The sequence below is a fragment of the Portunus trituberculatus genome, chromosome 11 (assembly GCF_017591435.1).
Source record: "Portunus trituberculatus isolate SZX2019 chromosome 11, ASM1759143v1, whole genome shotgun sequence".
Taxonomy (NCBI): domain Eukaryota; kingdom Metazoa; phylum Arthropoda; class Malacostraca; order Decapoda; family Portunidae; genus Portunus; species Portunus trituberculatus.
The window spans coordinates 2,818,425-2,827,375 of NC_059265.1; the positions used below are offsets into that span (position 1 = coordinate 2,818,425).

The 8,951-nt window shown below is 39.5% G+C and overlaps 1 long non-coding RNA gene across 1 annotated transcript; it reads right to left on the bottom strand.

Moving 5' to 3' along the window:
* Positions 1 to 2,331: 2,331 nt before the first annotated feature.
* Positions 2,332 to 8,589, bottom strand: LOC123502310. Its single transcript, XR_006673918.1, has 2 exons — positions 8,330 to 8,589; positions 2,332 to 2,504 (listed from the first exon to the last, which is right to left on the bottom strand). It is a non-coding gene; the product is annotated as an uncharacterized LOC123502310 (long non-coding RNA).
* Between the last annotated feature and the right edge of the window lie 362 nt (positions 8,590 to 8,951).

Sequence of the window (8,951 nt, forward strand, 5' to 3'; positions counted from 1 at the left end):
TTTAGAACAAAATGTTATTTTCAATTGTACTACGTTCTGTGAAACCTCCTTGCGTTTGTTTCCCTAAGCTGTTCTTTGTTATGTGATCTTCTAAGCTATCTCTTATGATTGACATCATTAGTTTATACCCAACGTTAGTTAATGCAATAGGTCTCAAATCCTTGGCTTTTGGGCATCTTGTTTTGGGGATCATCACTGTCCTTGATTCTTTCCAGCTTGGTGGTACATGGCCTGACTCTAATGTACTTTTCATTCCCTTTGCTAATATTTCCTTTAATACTGTGCTATTTCCTATCTCCTTGTACATTTGTCCTTTAATATTATCTGTCCCCACAGCTCGTTTGCTCTTCATTTTCCCAGACACCTCGCCACTCTTTCCTCTGTGATAATGTTCTGTTGTAATTGCACCTCTCCTCCTGTCACCCTTCTTGCCATGTCGATGTGTTCCCATACCTCCACTGCACAAGTCTGTATATATTGCATTTGTGTCCCTTGTTCATCAACTGCGTTCAGCCTAACTGATCGTTTCTCTTCTATGTCTTTGATCATGTTCTCATACTCCTCTCTCTTCCTCACATTCCACATTTCTTCAATATTGTTTTCATATTTTCTATATATGTTGCTCCACAATTTCTTTACCTCCTCCCCGCCACCTTCTCCTGCTCCAGTTGTACCCCATCTTCTCCATAGATTTTAGGGATTTTTCTCCTTGATCTTTTCCCTTTTAGCTTCTTAATGTACTCCCACATCTTCTTTCCTCCATCCTTGCTTTCCTTCATTTCTTTGACTGTTTTCTCTTCTTGTTTACAGATCTCCTTTTTTATTAGCACATGTACCCTTTCTTTTTGCTTTGGGTATAACTCCTTCCACCTTTCCCTCTCTTCTTCATTTGTTGTTGCATTTCTCCTCCTCCTTTCTTTGATTTCTTTCCTAATTACATCATTTATCCATACAGGCTCTGTGTTCTTGCTATTCTTTTCTCCTCTTCTCCTATATTTTCCTTTTAGCAATTCTCTTTATTAGTGACTCTTTTTCACTTTCCTTATTTAGCGCCTGGCTTTCCATGCACACCCAAAATCTTTCTAAGGAATTATTGTCTGTTTTATAATACTCCTTCACAACCCACTCTTTTCTCTCACATTTTTCTTCTTCTTTTTATTATTAGCTCCACTTCAATTGGATTGTGGTCTGACATGTCAAAATGTCCTTCTCCTCATCTATATGCATGCTCTTGAATTTCCTATAGACTTGATTTGTTGCCAGTACATAATCAATAACACTCCTTTGTTCATTTCTGCTCCATGTGAACTCTCCTCCTGTGCATTTGCAATCATCATTTAACATTATCAATTCCAAAATGATTTCTCCATTTGTATTCACCTTCTGCTCCCTTTGAAGCCCACATGTCCATTAAAGTCACCCATGACTAAGAGCGGGTGAGAGTTTCCATTTATTATCCTTTCCATTTGTAGCTTAATATTATTATTTCTGGGTGGATCGTTAACACTCAGGTAAACCACTACTAGTCTCATCTCCCATCCTCTCATTTTCCCTTTTGTGTGCAATATATCCGGACATTTTGTTGGTATCTTCTCTAGCTGTACTCCTGTATCCTTCCTATATAGCACCATTAGTCCTCCTCCCTTTCTATCTTGCTCCTCTCTCATATTATCTACTATCACACAGTTATCACTGAAGTTTATATCTCTTAGCTTCTTCTGGGTCTCTGTTAAGCAAACTATACTATCATCACTCACTAACTCTTCTACTTCTTTTGCTTTAGTTTGTGTTAGCCCTTGTATATTTATTACCTTCATTTTGACACTCTTTTCGCTGATTTCTTTGTCCCGTACACCTGTATTTCAGTCCCCACCAGTGCCTTCTCCTACTCTCACAATTTTTCCCCTCTGTATTTTCCACTGGCCTCCTTGTCTTCTTTTGTCTTGCAACTTTTCCTTTAGCATTGCGTCTTGTTCTCTCTCTTTCTTAGTTTTGTCAGGGCAATCCTGATTTGACTTATGTCTTCCTCATGACAGTCTCTCAGCTGTCTGCCCCTCTTCACCACCTCCCATTTATCATATACATCACGCAGACATACATACTATTAGGGGCCTCTCACTCCCTCTCACTTTCATTCCCATTCTGTACATCTTCTCCACCTGTGCTCCTTCCACCCATAACTTCTCATGAAATACATGCTCACAGACTTCTCTGTCCTCCTTTTCTCTCTCCCAGTGCATCCCAGCCTCTCCCAGTCCATCCCAGTGTGTGTGTGTAAATAATAATAATAATAATAATAATAATAATAATAATAATATGGTTTATTAGTAATTTTGGGCATGATAAGACAACTTTATTGACATTAGGAAGGGTGCATGGAGGTCACAAGATTATTGGTGTTCTGTTTGTTAATCTCCAGGCCACATACTCTCCCTGTCTCCACCACCACCTGACCACCACTCTCTCTGCGTCTTCCATGCTGCTCGCTGACAGCATTCCATCGTCTGCAAAGAATAAGTGAGTCACATTTAAAGTGTCATCTTTGAAGCACAAATTTACACTTTCTAATGTCTTTATTATTATTTGGTTTAACCCCTTCAGAAAGTTATTAACCCCTTCAGTACTGGGACATATTTTACCTTGAGGTTTGTGTACCTTAGACCATTTTATTGACATTAGGAAGGGTGTATGGAGGGCAGAAGATTAATGGCCACAGTCTTCACTATTTTAACCCCTTCAGTACTGGGATGTATTTTTACCTTGAGGTTTGTGTACCATTAGACCATTTTGATGACATTAGGAAGGGTGTATGGAGGGCAGAGGATAAATGGCCACAGTCTTCACTATTTTAACCCCTTCAGTACTGGGACGTATTTTTACCTTGAGATTTGTATACCATTAGACCATTTTGATGACATTAGGAAGGGTGTATGGAGGGCAGAAGATTAATGGCCACAGTCTTCACTATTTTAACCCCTTCAGTACTGGGATGTATTTTTACCTTGAGATTTGTGTACCATTAGACCATTTTATTGACATTAGGAAGGGTGTATGGAGGCAGAGGATAAATGGCCACAGTCTTCACTATTTTAACCCCTTCAGTACTGGGATGTATTTTTACCTTGAGATTTGTGTACCATTAGACCATTTTATTGACATTAGGAAGGGTGTATGGAGGGCAGAGGATAAATGGCCACAGTCTTCACTATTTTAACCCCTTCAGTACTGGGACACATTTTTACCTTGAGATTTGTGTACCATTAGACCATTTTGATGACATTAGGAAGGGTGTATGGAGGTCAGAAGATTAATGGCCACAGTCTTCACTATTTTAACCCCTTCAGTACTGGGACGTATTTTTACCTTGAGGTTTGTGTACCATTAGACCATTTTATTGACATTAGGAAGGGTGTATGGAGGGCAGAGGATAAATGGCCACAGTCTTCACTATTTTAACCCCTTCAGTACTGGGACACATTTTTACCTTGAGATTTGTGTACCATTAGACCATTTTATTGACATTAGGAAGGGTGTATGGAGGTCAGAGGATAAATGGCCACAGTCTTCACTATTTTAACCCCTTCAGTACTGGGACACATTTTTACCTTGAGGTTTGTGTACCATTAGACCATTTTGATGACATTAGGAAGGGTGTATGGAGGTCAGAAGATTAATGGCCACAGTCTTCACTATTTTAACCCCTTCAGTACTGGGACGTATTTTTACCTTGAGATTTGTGTACCATTAGACCATTTTATTGACACTAAGAAGAGTCTATGGAGATCACAAGATTAATGGCCACAGTCTTCATAATTTTAACCCCTTCAGTACTGGGAGGCATTTTTACTGTGAGTTTTGGGCGTGATTAGACAATTTTATTGACATTAGGAAGAGTCTATGGAGGTCAGAGGATTAATGGCCTGAGTTTTCACTATTTGAATCCCCACATAATAAGTTTGTGAAGCTGTATAGAATCACCAAAATAGAAAACAGAATGACTATGTATGAAAGCACGTCCTGGTAGTGAAGGGGTTAATTTGCCAAGTGTTATGGAGGCTGTATGTACATCCCCTGCTGTCTGTCTGTCTGTCTGTCTGTCTGTCTGTCTGATGCCACTTGTTAAATTTTGTGTTTGAAGTCTTAGTCTAGTTTTGTCTCCAGGGTAAACTTTTGTTATTAGGTCTAGTACTTTTTCATTTATTTGATATTCCATAAGAATTTTGATCCTATAATTCCTTCTTATACTGTCTAAAACTTTGCAAACATCTATTGATATGACAATTAAAGGTTTTTTACTTTGAAATGATTTTTGTACACAATATCTGAGTATGAACAGGCCATTTTCTAGCCTACCTCCCAGGAAGCTGGAGCGCATTCCCTATTATTGCACGTTATAATGGGTTCGGGATACGGTAATTCTGATTTGTGGTAAGGTTTTCAGGAACGCACATGTACCGTGTAACGAGGACTTACCGTACATGTAAAGTAGTTAAAGTACATTAATATACAGTTTAATGACGCAGTGTTGTCTGTGTGGACACTCTGTGTGGATGTTGGTGCTGTGAAGGAATGAAAGCTGTTTATGTGACATAGAGGAAATATATTATTATAAAAAGACTGACTTTGCTTCAATCCTGCAAATGTACCATACAAGAAGTTAAGAGATTTTTGAGCCACATTTCACTGAGTGTGCAGAGATTTATCTATTTGTGTGAGGAATGTGTTCCCGAGAGCATCATGTCATGTCAAGATGGCACAAAGGTAAGCTGATTACTGACCTAAGCTGTCTGAGATGTCACTGAACCAAAGCATTTTATCAGAGACAGGTCTATTCGTGGGGAACCTCAGTTTCAGTAAAACACTCAATTTTATCCCAAAACACACTCAAAACACCATGTAACTCCTCAAAATGCCCCAAAACACACCCAGAGCTCAATACAAACACACCACACACACTCAATACATCCAAACCACTTAAAACACTCAATTTTATCCCAAAACATTTCAAAATGCCCCAAAACAAACTCTGAGCTCAATACAAACACACCCACACACACTCAACATGCCCAAACCACTTGAAACACTCAATTTTATCCCAAACACACTCAAAACACCATGTAACACCTCAAAATGCCCCAAAACATACTCTGAGCATAAAGGTAAGCTGATTACTGAGCTAAGCTGTCTGGGGTGTCACTGAAGCAAAGCAGGTAAGCTGATTACTGAGCTAAGCTGTCTGGGGTGTCACTGAAGCAAAGCATTTTCTCAACAAGGTAAGCTGATTACTGAGCTAAGCTGTCTGGGGTGTCACTGAAGCAAAGCATTTTCTCAACAAGGTAAGCTGATTACTGAGCTAAGCTGTCACAATTGTATCGTCATTGGGCATTATCATTTTATACTTCTCCATGCATTCTAATATCATTCTTCCATTTCCATCTGGCTTTTGTGTTCCTTTGAATCCCACGTGGCCATTCAAGTCCCAGATTGTAAGCAGTGGATGTTGTGCATTAGTCTCTATGATCTTCTCAATTTCCAGTTTGATAGTACCATTCCTTTTGACACTAAAGTACACTACAGTTATGTTAACCTTAGTTTAACCCCTTCAGTACTGGGACACATTTTACCTTCAGATTTGTGTGCCATTAGACCATTTTATTGACATTAGGAAGGGTGTATGGAGGCAGAAGATTAATGGCCACAGTCTTCACTATTTTAACCCCTTCAGTACTGGGACACATTTTTACCTTGAGATTTGTGTACCATTAGACCATTTTATTGACATTAGGAAGGGTGTATGGAGGCAGAAGATTAATGGCCACAGTCTTCACTATTTTAACCCCTTCAGTACTGGGACACATTTTTACCTTGAGATTTGTGTACCATTAGACCATTTTATTGACATTAGGAAGGGTGTATGGAGGCAGAAGATTAATGGCCACAGTCTTCACTATTTTAACCCCTTCAGTACTGGGACACATTTTTACCTTGAGATTTGTGTACCATTAGACCATTTTATTGACATTAGGAAGGGTGTATGGAGGCAGAAGATTAATGGCCACAGTCTTCACTATTTTAACCCCTTCAGTACTGGGACACATTTTTACCTTGAGATTTGTGTACCATTAGACCATTTTATTGACATTAGGAAGGGTGTATGGAGGCAGAAGATTAATGGCCACAGTCTTCACTATTTTAACCCCTTCAGTACTGGGACACATTTTTACCTTGAGATTTGTGTGCCATTAGACCATTTTATTGACATTAGGAAGGGTGTATGGAGGCAGAAGATTAATGGCCACAGTCTTCACTATTTTAACCCCTTCAGTACTGGGACACATTTTTACCTTGAGATTTGTGTACCATTAGACCATTTTATTGACATTAGGAAGGGTGTATGGAGGCAGAAGATTAATGGCCACAGTCTTCACTATTTTAACCCCTTCAGTACTGGGACACATTTTTACCTTGAGATTTGTGTACCATTAGACCATTTTATTGACATTAGGAAGGGTGTATGGAGGGCAGAAGATTAATGGCCACAGTCTTCACTATTTTAACCCCTTCAGTACTGGGACACATTTTTACCTTGAGATTTGTGTACCATTAGACCATTTTATTGACATTAGGAAGGGTGTATGGAGGCAGAAGATTAATGGCCACAGTCTTCACTATTTTAACCCCTTCAGTACTGGGACACATTTTACCTTGAGATTTGTGTACCATTAGACCATTTTATTGACATTAGGAAGGGTGTATGGAGGCAGAAGATTAATGGCCACAGTCTTCACTATTTTAACCCCTTCAGTACTGGGACACATTTTACCTTGAGATTTGTGTACCATTAGACCATTTTATTGACATTAGGAAGGGTGTATGGAGGCAGAAGATTAATGGCCACAGTCTTCACTATTTTAACCCCTTCAGTACTGGGACACATTTTTACCTTGAGATTTGTGTACCATTAGACCATTTTATTGACATTAGGAAGGGTGTATGGAGGCAGAAGATTAATGGCCACAGTCTTCACTATTTTAACCCCTTCAGTACTGGGACACATTTTTACCTTGAGATTTGTGTACCATTAGACCATTTTATTGACATTAGGAAGGGTGTATGGAGGCAGAAGATTAATGGCCACAGTCTTCACTATTTTAACCCCTTCAGTACTGGGACACATTTTTACCTTGAGATTTGTGTACCATTAGACCATTTTATTGACATTAGGAAGGGTGTATGGAGGCAGAAGATTAATGGCCACAGTCTTCACTATTTTAACCCCTTCAGTACTGGGACACATTTTTACCTTGAGATTTGTGTACCATTAGACCATTTTATTGACATTAGGAAGGGTGTATGGAGGCAGAAGATTAATGGCCACAGTCTTCACTATTTTAACCCCTTCAGTACTGGGACACATTTTACCTTGAGATTTGTGTACCATTAGACCATTTTATTGACATTAGGAAGGGTGTATGGAGGCAGAAGATTAATGGCCACAGTCTTCACTATTTTAACCCCTTCAGTACTGGGACACATTTTTACCTTGAGATTTGTGTACCATTAGACCATTTTGATTAGAAGGGTTATGGAAGGGAAGATTATGGAGTCTTCACTAAGACCCCTTCAGTACTGGGACACATTCTTCACTTGAGATTTTAACCATTTTATTGACATTAGGAAGGGTGTATGGAGGAAGATTAATGGCACATCTTCACTATTTTACCTTCAGTACTGGGACACATTTTACCTTCAGAGTGACTATTAGAGAGAGAGAGAGAGAGAGAGAGAGAGAGAGAGAGAGAGAGAGAGTGACAGAGAGAGAGATATCCAGCCCTAACATTGTCAAGCCACACCATAAGACACCGCCAAGCTCCTCTGAAGTGACGGGTTGTGTGTCTAACCTTCATCAATAGAGTATAGTTGAAGTTGTTATTGTTTTTAAGGTTCCAGTGAGAGATTAACAACATTTCTAAATTATTAACAGCAGGAACACTCTACCTAGTCACCTCTGTGGCCTTCATGGAGAGAGAGAGAGAGAGAGAGAGAGAGAGAGAGAGAGAGAGAGAGAGAGAGAGAGAGATAAAGGGGATAATTTTACATAAAACAGCCTGCCACACACACATTAACCCTCATAGTAATAATAATAACACTGCTGCTCCTGCTACTACTACTACTACTCCTCTTTTGTCCCTGCTATGCATTTGAGGCGCAGCAGCAGCAGAAAACAGTGAGAATTGAAGGAAATGTTGGGGCGGGCTGTGGGTGTGGGTGAGGTGGGCGGCGGGCGGTGTTAACTGGGGTACATATACACAACCATCGCCTTATTTACCACAGTAATGGCTATTTATCTAGTGTGGTGGTTGATTCTGGCTTTGCTTCACTCTCTGGGTCTGGAAACACAGGGGGGAGTGGAAGCAGACATTGCTGGACTGTCCATGGGGAAGGCAGGGGTGAGGCGCCCCCCGTGGGTTCAATATTGACGTAGATAATTCATTTAAAAAATCGCCACAAGAAAAACGGCTCCCAGACTAGTATACACTACACTTTTAGGCGCGATAAATAGTGTAACTAATAATCAAAATATAATATTCCTACCGGGTGGTTTTTTTTATTGAAAGCGGTGGAAAGGAAGGTGTTTGTGTCCAATTAACGGGTGACAAACACACCACAATGTCGAGATGGAAAGCTCACCCAAACTACGTTATATTACATTTTCTGAATAACACAAATTTTCGCTTTCCAGCCGAATAAAGAAAACACAGATTCTTTGTCATATAAAGATTTTTGTTTTCTATTTTGTTACCATTCAAAATTTTGAAATTGAAAATACGAATAGGTAGACTAAACTTTATGGAATATTGTTACTTGAATCATGTTTTTCATATCTTTTAAGTGTTATATCAAGCACCAAAACAATCCTAGGCGTGGTAATAAAAAAGCGTTATATTCCT